We start from the raw sequence: 14450 nt of genomic DNA, 5'->3' as shown, positions 1-14450 counted from the left end.
TCCTAAGATCTGTTCCCGGTCACTGGATCGGGGAGGACAGGGCAGGTCAGGGCAGGGGGTGCCCTTTCCTTGTGCACTCCGCAGAGATCCCTCTGCTCCCCTGCAGTCTAGGTCTCTCACTCACCGGTTGCTCAGTCTGTACGAGCCACCTTTCCGGCTGGCAGTTGTCCAGGCTCCGCTCTGCGTCCTGAAGTCATCTCCGGGTGGGAACAGAAGTTCCTTAGATCTGTTCCAGGTCACAGTTGCTCAGCCTGTACGAGCCGCCTTTCCAGCTGGTGGTTGGGCCAGGCTCCGCTCTGTGTCCTGAAGTCGTCTCCGGGTGGAAACAGAAGTTCCTAAGATCTGTTCCAGGTCACAGTTGCTCAGCCTGTACGAGCCGCCTTTCCGGCTGGCAGTTGGGCCAGGCTCCGCTCTGCGTCCTGAAGTCGTCTCTGGGTGGGAACAGAAGTTCCTAAGATCTGTTCCCGGTCATTGGATCGGGGAGGACAGGGCAGGTCAGGGCAGGGGGTGCCCTTTCCGTGTGCACTCCGCAGAGATCCCTCTGCTCCCCTGCAGTCTAGGTCTCCCACTCACCGGTTGCTCAGCCTGTACGAGCCGCCTTTCCGGCTGGCAGTTGGGCCACGCTCCCTTGAGTTCTTTTTATGTATTGGATACTAGCCATCTATCAGATGTAGGATTGGTAAAGATCTTTTCCCAATCTGTTGGTTACCATTTTGTTCTTTCGACAATGTCCTTTGCCTTACAGTAACTTTGCAACTTCCAGAAGTCCCATTTGTTGATTCTTGATCTTAGAGCATAAGTCATTGGTGTTCTGTTCAAGAAACTTTCTCCTGTAGCTATGTCTTCTGAGCTCCTCCCCACCCTTTGTTCTATTAGTGTCAGTGTACCTGGTTTTATGTGGAGTTCTTTGATCCATTTGGACTTGAGCATTGTACAAGGATATACAAAAGGATTGATTTGCATTCCTCTGCATGCTGACTGCCAGTTGAACCAGCACCATTTGTTGAAGACTTTTATCCATTGAATGTTTTTAGCTCCTTTTTCAAAGATCAAATAACCATAGGTGTGTGGGTTCATTTCTGGGTCTTTGATTCTATTTCATTGATCTACCTGCCTATGTCTGTACCAATAACAGGCAGTTTTTATCACGATTGATCTGTAATAAAGTTTGAGGTCAGAGATGGTGATTCCCCCAGAAGATTTTTGGTTTTTTGTTTTTATTGTTCAAAATGGGTTTTGCTATCCTGGGCTTTTTATTATTTCAAATGAATTTTCAAATTACTCTTTCTAACTCTATGAATAATTGAGTTGTAATTTTGATGGGGATTTCATTGAATTTGTAGATTGCCTTAGGCAAGATGACTGTTTTTACTATGTTGATCCTTCCAATCCATGAGCATGGAGATCTTTCCATCTTCTAAGGTCTTCTTTAATTTTCTTCTTCAGATACTCTGTTAGGATCACAACAAATGTTTTATATTCTTTGTGACCATTGTGAAGGGTGTCAATTCTCTAATTTCTTTCTTAACCTGTTTGTCCTTTGAGTAGAAGAAATCTACTGATTAGTTTGACTTGATTTTACATATGGCCACTTTGCTGAATTTATTTATATGGGGTTCTGTAGGCTTCTTGTTTGTTTGTGGTCATCTCTTTTTTTAGGTTAGAGAAGCTTTCTTCTACAATTGTTGACGATATTTACTGGGCTTTTTAGTTGGGAGTCTTTACTCTCTTCTGCACCCATTATCCTAAGTTTGGTCTTTTCTTTGTGTTCTGGATTTCCTGGATATTTTGATTTTTGCATTTTCTCTGACTGTTGTGTCAATGATGTCTGGTATCTTCTGGTCCTGAGTCCTGAGATTTTCCCCTTCCATCTCTTGTAATCTGTTGGTGATGCTTTCATCTATGACCCCCGATGTCTTTCTTAGGTTTTCCATCTTCAGGGTTGATTCCTCTTGTGATTTCTTCATTGTTTCTATTTCTCTTTTCAAACTTTCACCTATTTGTTTGTTCTTTCCTTTAGCTCTTTAAGTAATATTTATGTTTCCTCTTTAAGGGCTTCAACTTGTTTGCATGTGTTTTCCTGGATTTCCTGTACTTTTTAAAGTTTATTTTTTATTCACTTCTCTAAGATCTCCATCATCATCATGAAGTATGATTTTAAGTCTGAATCTTGTTTTTCTGGTATTTGGGATATGAACTATTTTCTGTGTTGGAAGAACTGGGTTCTGATGTTGCCAAGTTGTCTTGGTTTCAGTTTCTCAGATTCTTGTGCTTGGCTCTTGCCATCTTGTTATCAGTGATGCTAGGTGATCTTGTTTTCTCTTACTGGAGCTTTTTTTTTTTTCCTGAGGGTTTCCAGAGGGAGATTGTTCTTGGGTGTTCAGTTTTCTGGGTAGGTTCTTTGTTTCAAAGGCAGTGCCCAGTCCAGATAAAACTGGGTTGGATCTGGCCTTGGGCTGGAAGTGTGAGCTCCCAGGTAGCACCTCTACCTGGGCCCTGTGAGTTCTGTGAAGCCTCTGCCTGGATAGACAGTGGGAAGTGAATGTGGACCCATGTGCTCAAGAGTGAGAGCCCTCCTGGGACTCTTTAGAGTGCCCAGCAACCTGCAGACAGGCTACCAGTCCTGATCAGTGTTCAGGTCTCTATGGGCAGTCTGTGAGTTCTGATGGCAATGGGCAGCCACTAGATCTGGGTGCAGATGGAGGCCTGCGGGCTCTGTAAGGAGAGCACCCTTGCATCTTCCCTGGGTGCTTAGTTCTCTGCATGCAGGCAGTCAGTCTTGATGCCAGTGTATCTGATCTCTCTCTGGCTCTTTGCCGACACAGAGGCTGGACCAGTCTGATCTTAGACTGCACTGTGATCTCCATGCCTGAAAGTTCCAGGAGGTCCTCTCCAAATAATTAGTGGAGAGGAGCTTGGGCTCAATTGTGGGTTCAGTGTGGAGAGTGCTCCTGTGTCTCCACTGGGCCTTCAGTTCTCTGCGGGCAAGCTTACAACAGAGTTTTTAAACATTGATCACATATCTTTGCTAAACAATAATCTTTGGGTGGGTTTCAGAGATAGTCAATTAGAGATAATTCTATATTTTCAAAATAACCATTTGCTGTTGTGGTAGTAGTAAAACCATACATCTATCCTCTAATACATCTTAAATGTGGAGTATAGTATTGTTAACTAAAAGTACAATAATATACAATGTTTTCAGGCTTGAGAGACATAGCCTAGTATGTAGAGTCTCTGTGGATCAACCAGAGGTCACAGGTAGAAGAGTTTGGGGATAGACCTTGCTATTTCCCCAGCGTCATTCTGCTTGCAAGGCTGTTGATGTTCAGCAGAGGCTAGCCTGCTATTTTCCCCAACAATTTCCTTCAGGGAGTATCCTAAGCATGTGGTTTGGTCAGAACCACATTCTTCCTCTGTGTCACTGAATTCTAAGTCTCTCATGGAGCTGCAGAAGAAATAATGGAAAATTATGATTCTTTTTCTTATTGCTAGGATGAAATGCCTGACAAAGGGCAGGTTGTATTTTAGTTTGTGATGTTTTGAGAAGGAATATAATCCATTACAATGGGGCAGCATGACAACTAGTCATAATGCATCTATAGTCAAAAACAGAGAGAAAGAAACTCTAGGGCTCACCTCTTAGTCCTTTTCTTCTCTTTATTGAGTCCGAAACCTTAGCCTATAGGAGGGTGATTCATTCAGAGGCTGCCTTCTCTCTTCTGTTAAGTCTCTATGTAAACACCCCCAGAGATGTGTCTTTGAGATGACTCTGTGTGTACTCAAGTTGACGATGTTTGTTGCTGCTGATCTTGAGTTTCTTACTGGGGTTTGGTTTGTTTCTTTTTTGTTTTTCTTTTGAACTACACACACACACACACACACACACACACAAAGAGAGAGAGAGAGAGAGAGAGAGAGAGAGAGAGAGAGAGAGAGAGGAGACATATTTTTATTAATTTCTACTTTTTGAAATAATAAACTCAGAATTTTTGTTTTTCTTAACCACTGCTTTTTTTCTAAGTAGACAAATTTTGCTCTTATCTATTTAATTGAAGCCACCTTTAATCATCTTTGGAAACAATTGTTTTGAGTTTATTAATGTATTTTGGAATCTTTTTTTTTTTTTTTTTTTACTGTGGTGTTCCAGAAAAATTCTTTTTTTTTTTTTTTTAACGATTTTATTTTTCAAAACAGAGATAAATGTAAAGATTTTAAACATTTTTTGCTTAAAATTATACATTTTTGTCAGTACTGTTTTTTCAGACATTAAAATAAATTTTACATAAAACCATGTGAATATGTTTTTTAGTCGGTACTTGATTTTTTTCAAGGGCTTGACAGTATGCATTGAAAACGTACTAGTTGCAATAAGCGTAAAGTACATGCAAAACAAAACGCAACATTGAAATAGTCAAAGTCTTCTTGTTTTGTGAATATATGTATAGTTTTTGTTTTCTTTATTTCTTGGACTTCATACAGTCTGTGAGTTGTTTCTGGGGGAGTGCAAGCCTCTGGGGTTAGCATCCCACTATCAGTGACTGCATATTATGTCTGTTCTTTTGTGACTGGGTTATCTCACTCAGGATGATCTTCTCTAGATGCAGCCATTTTCTTAAGAATTTGGTTAAGTCATTGTTTCTGGTGGCTGAGTAGTATTCCATTGTGTATATGTACCACAATTTTTGTATCCATTCGTCTTCTGAAGGACATCTGGGTTCCTTCCAGCTTCTGGCTATTATAAATAGAGCCGCTATGAACATTGTGGTGCATATATCTTTGTTGTGTATTAAAGTGTCTCTGGGGTATATGCCCAGAAGTGGAATAGCTGGGTCTTCAGGTAGTACTATATCCAATTTTCTGAGGTATCGCCAGACAGATTTCCAGAGTGGTTGTATTAGCTTGCAACCCCACCAACAGTGGAGAAGTGTTCCTATTTCTCCGCAGCCTCGCCAGCATCTGCTGTCATCTGAGTTTTGGATCTTGGCCAATCTGACTGGAGTGAGGTGGAATCTTAGGGTTGTTTTGATTTGCATTTCCCTGATGGCTAAGGATGTAGAGCACTTCCTCAGATGTTTTTCGGCCATTCGGAGTTCCTCAACTGAAAAAGATTTGTTTAGCTCTGTACCCCATTTTTTAATAGGGTTATTTGATTCTCTGGTGTCGAGCTTTTTGAGTTCCTTGTACACCTTAGATATTAGGCCTCTATCTGATGTGGTGTTGGTAAAGATCTTTTCCCATTCTGTTGGTTGCCGTTTTGTTTTCTTGACGATGTCCTTAGCCTAACAGAAACTTTGCAATCTCATTAAGTCCCATTTGTTAATCTTTGACCTTAGAGCTTGAGCCATTGGTGTTTTGTTTAGGAAATTTTCTCCTGTGCCTATGTGTTCTAAGGTTTTCCCTACTTTCTCATCTAATAATTCCAGTGTATCAGGTTTAATGTGGAGATCTTTAATCCACTTACACTTGAGCTTTGTACAAGGAGATAAGTACGGGTCTATTTTCATTCTTTTGCATGTTGAATGCCAGTTGGACCAGCACCATTTGTTGAATAGGCTGTCCTTTTTCCATTGAATGTTTACTGCTCCTTTGTCAAAAATCAGGTGACCATATACATGAGGGCTCATTTCTGAATCTTCTATTCTATTCCATTGATCCACTTGCCTATTTCTGTACCAGTACCATGCAGTTTTCAGCACAATTGCCTTGTAATATAGCTTGAGGTCAGGGATAGTGATTCCCGCTGATGTTTTTTTGTTGTTGAGGATGGTTTTCGCTATTCTAGGTCTTTTGTTATTGCAGATGAAATTGCACATTGATCTTTCCAATTCCATGAAGAACTGGGTTGGAATTTTGATGGGGATTGCATTGAATCTGTAGATTGCTTTTGGTAGGATGGCCATTTTTAAGATGTTGATCTTTCCAATCAATGAGCATGGGAGATATTTCCATTTTCTGAGATTCTCCTCAATTTCTTTCTTAAGAGGTTTGAAGTTCTTGTCATACAGGTCCTTCACTTCCTTAGTTAGAGTCACACCAAGGTATTTCATAGTTTTTGTAACTATTGTGAAGGGTACCTTTTCCCCAATTTCTTTCTCCACATGTTTGTTTTTTGAGTATAGGAATGCTACTGATTTGTTTGAGTTAATTTTGTATCCGGCCACTTTGCTGAACTTGTTTATCAGCTGTAGGAGTTCTCTGGTGGAATTTTTGGGGTCACTCAAGTACACTATCATGTCATCGGCAAAGAGTGATGTTTTTATCTCTTCCTTTCCGATTTGTATCCCCTTGATCTCCTTTTGCTGTCTAATTGCTCCAGCCAGGACTTCCAGTACTATGTTGAATAGGTAGGGAGAGAGTGGGCAGCCTTGTCGAGTCCCTGATTTTAGTGGGATTGCTTCAAGTTTCTCGCCATTAAGTTTGATGTTGGCTGTTGGTTTGCTGTATACTGCTTTTATTATGTTTAAATATGGGCCTTGGATTCCTGTTCTTTCCAGGACTTTTAACATGAAGGGGTGTTGAATTTTGTCGAATGCTTTCTCAGCGTCTAGTGAGATGACCATGTGATTTTGGTCTTTAAGTTTGTTTATATGGTGGATTACATTGACGGATTTCCTTATGTTAAACCATCCCTGCATCCCAGGGATGAAGCCTACTTGGTCATGATGAATGATGGTTTTGATGTGTTCTTGGATTCGGTTTGCAAGGATTTTGTTGAGTATTTTTGCATCAATGTTCATAAGTGAGATTGGTCTGAAGTTCTCTTTCCTTGTAGGGTCTTTGTGTGGCTTAGGTACGAGGGTTATTGTAGCCTCAAAAAATGAGTTGGGTAATATTCCATCTGATTCTATCTTTTGGAATAGCTTGGTGAATATTGGTGTTATATCCCCAATAAATGTCTGATAAAATTCTGCACTGAACCCGTCTGGACCTGGGCTTTTTTTGGTTGGGAGGCTTTTGATGACTTCTTCTATTTCTTTAGGTGTTATAGGGTTATTTAGATGGTTTACTTGGTCCTGGTTCAACTTTGGTACCTTGTATCTGTCTAGGAATTCGTCCATTTCCTCCAGATTTTCCAATTTTGTGGAGTATAAGTTTTTGTAGTAGGATCTGATGATTTCTTGAATTTCCTTAGTTTCAGTTGTTATGTCACCACTTTCCTTTCTGATTTTGTTAATTTGGATACTCTCTCTTTGCCCTTTAGTTAGTCTGGCTAGGGGTTTATCAATCTTGTTGATTTTCTCAAAGAACCAACTCTTTGTTTTGTTGATTTTTTCAATGGTTTTTTTTTTTTTGTTTCTATTTGGTCTATTTCTGCCCTAATTTTGATTATTTCTTGCCGTCTACTCTTTTTGGGTAAATCTGCTTCCTTTTGTTCTAGGGCTTTTAGCTGTGCTGTCAGGTTGCTGATGTGAGCTCTCTCCAGTTTCTTCTTGGAAGCACTTAGAGCAATGAGTTTTCCTCTCAATACTGCTTTCATTGCATCCCATAGGTTTGGGTATGTTGTGTTTTCGTTTTAGTTGAATTCTAGAAAATCCTTAATTTCTTTCTTTATTTCTTCTTTTACCCTGCTATCCTTTAGCAGAGTGTTGTTTAGTTTCCATGTGTATGTGGGCATTTTGTTGTCTTTGTTGTTGTTAAAAACCAGTCGTAGACCATGGTGATCTGAGAGGATGCATGGGAGTATTTCAATCTTCTTATATCGATGAAGGCTCGTTCTGTGTCCAATTATGTGGTCAATTTTCGAGAAGGTGCCATGGGGTGGTGAGAAGAAGGTGTATTCTTTTACTTTAGGATAGTATGTTCTGTATATATCTATTAATTCTAGTTGGTTCAAAGTCTCTGCTAGTTTTGCAGTGTCCTTGTTCAGTTTTTGTTTCCCTGATCTGTCCATTGGTGAGAGTGGGGTGTTAAAGTCTCCCACTATTATTGTGTGGGGTTAAATGTATTTTTTGAGCTTTAGTAGAGTTTCTTTTATGAATGTGGGTGATTTTTTATTTGGAGCATATATGTTAAGGATTGAGAGTTCCTCCTGACAGATTTCCCCGGTAATGAGTAAAAAGTGTCCTTCTTCATCTTTTTTGATAACTTTTGGTTGGAAATTTACTTTATTCGATATTAGAATAGCCACTCCAGCTTTCTTCTTGGAGCTGTTTGCTTGGAAGTTTTTTTCCCACCCTTTTACTGTGAGATAGTGTCTCTCTCTGTCTCTGAGATGAGTTTCCTGTATGCAGCAAAAGGCTGGATTTTGTTTATGTATCCAGTCTGATAGTCTGTGTCTCTTTATTGGGGAGTTGAGCCCATTTATGTTAATAGATATCAAGGAATAATTGTTTCTGTATCCTGCCATTTTTGCTTTTTTGGGTTGAGTTGTGTCCGTGTTTTTTTTCTTTTTTTAGTTTTCTTGTTTAGGAGTTTTCTTGTTTTTACTAGGCTGTATTTTCCCTCCTTGTATTGGGTTTTCCACCTGTAATTCGTTGTAGTGCTGGGTTTGTGGTCATATATTGTGTGAATGTTGATTTGTCTTGAAATATCTTTGTCTCTCCATCGATGGTGATTGATAGTTTTGCTGGGTATAGCAGCTTGGGCTGGCACTTGTGCTCTCTTAAGGAGTGCATGATGTCTGTCCAGGCTCTTCTAGCTTTCATAGTCTCTGCTGAGAAATTGGGTGTGAGTCTGATTGGTCTGCCTTTATAAGTTACCTGACCTTTTTTCCTTACTGCTTTTAGTATTCTTTCTTTACTTTGGGCACTTGATGTTTTTACTATTATGTGTCGGGAGGTATTTCTTTTCTGGTCCAACCTATTTGGAGTTCTGAAGGCTTCTTTTATGCTCGTGGTCATCTCATTCTTGAGGGTAGGGAAGTTTTCTTCTATGATTTTGTTGAAGATATTTACTGTGCCTCTTAGTTGATACTCTTCTCCCTCTTCTATTCCTATTATCTTTAGGTTCGGTCTTCTCATTGTGTCTTGTATTTCCTGGACATTTTGGGTTAGGAGCTTTTTGTTTTTTGCATCTTCTCTGGCTGTTTTGTCTATGTTTGCAATGTTGTCTTCTGCCCCCGAGATTCTCTCCTTGATCTCTTGTAATCTGTTGGAAATGCTTGCTTCTGTGACTCCTGATTTCTTTTTTTGGTGTTCTGACTCTAGGGTTATCTCTTTTAGCGCTTTTTTTATTGTGTCAATTTCTGTTTTAATTTCCCTCTTCCATTCCTTTATTTCCTTGGTTCTGTTTTCGTCTCGTTCTTTGAGTTCTTTGAGAGTTTTTCTTGTTTCTTCTTTAAAAGCTTCTGAATCTTTTTGCTTTTCCTCCCTTTCTTGTTTAAGTAACTCTATCAGCGTCTTGAGGCATGTTTTCAGGTCTGTGTCTTCTTTCTCTGGAGTGTTTGGAATTTCTATGTTTGCTACTATTGGAGAGCTGGGTTCTGGTGTTGCTAGATTGTCTTGGTTTTCTTGGGATATACTCTTTCTCTTTCCTCTTGCCATTTTGTTGTCAGTGATATGTTCTTGCCTTTCCCTTGTATCTGGTCTGTGTCCCTGGTACACTTTCCGTGTGCACTCCTCAGAGATCTCTCTACTCCCCAGCAACCCAGGTTCCGGGTGGCAGCTGGGCCAGGCTCTGCTCTGCTTACTGAAGTCACCTCCGGGTGGGAACAGATGTTCCTAAGATTTGTTCCTGGTCACAGTAGCTCAGCCTGTATGAGCCGCCTTTCTGGCTGGTGGTTGGGCCAGGCTCTGCTCTGCGACCTGAAGTCGTCTCCGGGTGGGAACAGAAGTTCCTAAGATCTGTTTATGGTTACTGGATCGGGGAGGACAGGGCAGGTCAGGGCAGGGGGTGCCCTTTTCGTGTGCACTCCTCAGAGATCCCTCTGCTCCCCCGCAGCCTAGGTCTCCCACTCACCAGTTGCTCAGCCTGTAAGAGCCGCCTTTCTGGCTGGAGCGGCCTTTCCGGCTGGTGGTTGGGCCAGGCTCTGCTCTGTGACCTGAAGTCCTCTCCGGGTGGGAACAGAAGTTCCTAAGATCTGTTCCAGGTCTCAGTAGCTCAGCCTGTACGAGCCGCCTTTCTGGCTGGAGCCGCCTTTCCGGCTGGTGGTTGGGCCAGGCTCTCGAAAAATTCTTTTTTTAAACCACGTTCAATTATACAAAGCTAGATCACAGTCACATGCAGCCCCCTGCCTATGTCACATAACTTGAGCAGCTGGTTTTCCTGCACAGGGGACACATCTTCATCAGGTCATCCTCACTGGGCATCCATGTGATCAACAGAACACAGAGACCTGCACACTGTGTGAGAAACATAAGACTTCAACAAGAGTCACAGGAACCCGACTATTATTTAGGCATTTAATGACACTGCTAGAGACTGCCTCCAATAGTTTATCCGACTTCCTCTTGCTTCAGTGAGAAAACTGTCTGCTCAGTCCTCAGTGCTGCATTTTGCCTTCTGTCCAGCTTGAAATGTGCATGTCTTTTGTCTTAACTCATTCCAAGTCCTTTTAATAATATCATTTCTCACTCTATACTAGCTGACAGACAGGTGCCTCTGCCTCTCCTCTTACTAATTGACACCTTGTAAGCCACAAACTGCACAGTGCAAATGAGTTAAATAGCTGGTCTGGCTGACAGTTCCTTATTGACAAAAATCACCAAGCTCACCCTGAGGAGTATTTTAGGTACAACTGCAGTGACAGTTCTGACTGAAGGAACACAAATGTTCCTACAGTGTCACTGCCCACTAGGCCTCTGCAATTGCATAGTCATAGGGTTAAAATGTAGGCAAGGCTAGGAGACAGTGATTCCTTCTTGAGAATCTGAGGTTTATAATCTTCTGGTATAACAGGTCCGGTGTGGTCAGCCCCCTAAAACCAAGAGCACACATCTGCAGAAGTTACACCTGCAAGGAGAACTTGGCTCCCTCATGGTAACATCTAGAAGCAGAGTTTATTGTAAACCTGAGGATTGTAATAACCATGTGTCAGTAAAGGGTGTAGAGTATCAAAGGCACAGGAAAACCTATGAGAAACGTGTGTATGTGTGAATGCACATGTCTCCACTGCACTAAATTCTCAGTGTTATGCTTCAAGGATACGGTACCTACTTAGAAAGTAGAAATGTTAAAGTTAAAAATTTGAATGAATTTTTCAAATCAGTTTAAATGCCATTCTCTTTCAAGTTTTTTTTTAAACTGTAATTTTAGGTTATTGCTTAGGAATAGACACATCTTTTAAAAAATTTAAATATAACATTTTAAAAAAGTAAACCTCAACCAAGCACTCAGGGTGATGATTCCTGCCAGCAGAAGACCCACCAAACATGAAATATTTGAAAAACAAATATTTCAATAAAGCAATGTATTATGCAATATAGGTGGGTTACCTCTCATCCAGAAAGGATGAGAATATCTTATGAATATGCCTCATTAACAGTGACAGTGACTAATTGTTACTTGTACCCTAAAATTATAGAAGAGAAGCCAGGAGTGAAGGATACAACCCAGTTGATAGCCTGCTTTTTTAGACTGTTCAACACCCCGGCTTCCATAATCAGTGCTGAATTAGCCCCCATGCCACAGTAGAAGAATGTAATCTCAACACCATGGCGATAGATAGAAAATAATCAGAAGTTCAAGGACATTGTTGGCTATTTAGGAAGTTGGAGGCCAGACTATGTGTTACATGAGACCTTGTCTCAAAAATATGACCAACCTCTCTCTACCAAACAACAGCTAGAGATGTCATGTAGATGAGTTATTCCAGGTAGAAAACTCTCAGAGATTTATCAGTTAGGAGAATTTACATTCCTGTCTCTTTGAACAGAGGCTGTGTTTTCTGAGACCTCATTGCATCTTTGGTCTAAGTTTAGCCATGGTAATAAAGACTCCTGGCTTTTTTTTTTTTTTTCCCAGAGAATTTGCTTCACTGTCAGGTGGTATCAGGGATACCTCCCATTTTGTACTGAGTCAGGGACACTGGTCATCTTGTTCTGAGGATTAAGGATGAAGCAACAGTCACTATTGGGAATGTGTAGTATGATGTTTTTAAGCCTTTTGCTCAGAAATGGCAGGAGGCATCCACCCATTCTTAAGTGGGTCAAAGCACAATTGGTCACAGTAATAAAGACAGGGTTTGAGGTCACCATAGCAAATATAAAATCCCCAGTTAATGTAATGTCATTACCTAGTATATGATTTTCCAATATAAGTCCCAATGTAGTCCTAATTATATTGTGATAAAATGCAAGCTTATGGCCTTTTTAGCTTCTTAAGTTGGTGTTTAATGATCTGATAGTAGCAGGTACTCTTTCTAGGGAGAATAGACAGTGCACTCCTTCGTGAAATACAATTTATAACTGCATGTATGTGTGATTAAACATTTTGTATTTACACAGGTAGATAGTCTGACCTTTCTGCTTCTGTACCATTAATGTTTCCATGTTGAATCTAATCTAATCTAATCTAATCTAATCTAATCTAATCTAATCTAATCTGATCAACCTAATCTCACTTGTATTCACATTTATGCTGAAATAATGATTACACCCAAGTCAGACCCAAGAATTTACCAGTATCCATACTGATTCTTGCCTGGGCCCATTAATAGATTAGTCCTTTGTGAAAGCCTGGAAACACACCATTTTCTTTCCTCTACAGGTATTGATTGCTGACCTTCCCTGTACCAGCTCTATCTGAAAGCCCTTCTTCTCTGTTGACCTGCCACTACTGTCTTGAGTGCTCAGTATGCCAAAGGAATCTGGGCCCCAGTGTCTCTACAGCTATGACATTACCAAGGGAGCATGGGTCTTTCCAGGTAGAGCGGAGGCCTATAGTTTCTTGCTTTTCTGTTATTGCAGCAGGGCAGAGAAAGCTCTTCTGGCTTTTATCCTGACTATACTGTTTCACACTCGGTGGCATGCCTTTAAGCCAGTGTGAGTAACAGTCTATAAGAGACTTTGTATGGTGGTGCTGTATATATAAAATCGCATTCTTGCTTTGCCCATGTCCCATATACCCTAGAAATACAAAATGCTACCTTCCTCATTGTCCTTGTAATGTTGGCCTGTGTTTGTCTTTTCCACACTCTCCTTTACCTCCTTGAGTTTAACTACATTGATTCACTTTCCTGGAATGTCTCATTCCAGTTCCTGTCTTGTGGCACACTTCTTGGTTGACTTCCATTGTTCTGTGGTGAAGAGTAGAAGGGAAGAGAAATAACCTAAAGGTGATCTAACCTGTGCTCATCTGGTTGTCTCCCATGGTCCAGATTCAAGGGATATTTGCTAGAAATAGAGGAAAGGCTTTTATTCATTCATTCATTCATTTATTTATTTATTTATTTATTTATTTATTTATCTCTTGAGATGTGATGCTGTGGGTACCACCTTATACTCACAAAAGAAGCCAGAAACAGAATACTATGGTTATAGAGCAGAGAGGCCAAAAGGAATCTGTGTCTTGGATAATAACAACCTAAAGTTGACCTTATCTCTTTATTGACTTGCTGCCTAACAAACTTACCTGTTGAAGCTGAGAGACCAGATTTTGGGTTCAGATTCCATCTTAGAAAACTTGACCTAAGGTTGAACTAAAAGACTTGCCTCTAGCACAGGTTTTCAGGTTATTACCCAACAAATCTGTACCTGCAGGTCATAAGCCTTCCTGACAGTCCACTTCCTAACAACCACCTATCAGGAGGAAAACAGAAGTTAAGTTTATGGTTTGACTCCCAGCACCAGCCAATTATGTTAAAGGCCATAGTGACCCCTCTCCACCAATGAAATGTGTAATATGCTAGATATGCCCTTGTTTATTCTATAAATGCTTGGCTAAAATTGGGGTGGCAGGGGAGGCTCCTGTTTGGCATCAGAGACTGTGACACAGCCTAAGCTTGAGCTTAGAGACCCTAATTCGAATGCATCAGAATCAGTTTCTTGCTGATCTTTTTGGAGTTTCCTGGAAAAACAAAGCCAGTTTTTGTTCTGTTTCTCATGACAAAAGTCATTGAACATCAATCCCCTTGTCCATGTTTCCTCTCCTGGTGAATATGATATTTAAGAATTAGGTGGGATGTGACATTCTTGGGTTTGTTTGCTCCAGCCTAGGTTAGGTGGCCTACACCTCTGCTCTCATTATTCTTAAAATATTCTGACAATGCCTGTATAGTAAGTATTCTGATCAATTGCTAATATATAATTTTAAAAGGGAAAATATTTTTGTTCTTACCATTAGGATATCACCCCTAAGGGGCCATCTGTAAAGAGGTTCTCTGTAAGGAGTAGTACATTTTGCTCTGGAGTTTTTCAGTCTGTGTGTAACCTCTGACTCAGTTGACTCGGTTTCTGCTTTACTTTATTTTTTAATGGTTATTTTATTTATTCACATTTCAAATTACATCTATCCCCCTTCCCAGTTTTTCCTCCACAGCCTGCTATCCCCTCCTCTCATCCCTACCTATG

The sequence above is a fragment of the Micromys minutus genome (genome assembly GCF_963924665.1).
Source record: "Micromys minutus genome assembly, chromosome: 18".
Classification (NCBI taxonomy): Eukaryota; Metazoa; Chordata; class Mammalia; order Rodentia; family Muridae; genus Micromys; species Micromys minutus.
Note: the sequence above shows the minus strand (reverse complement) of the source record.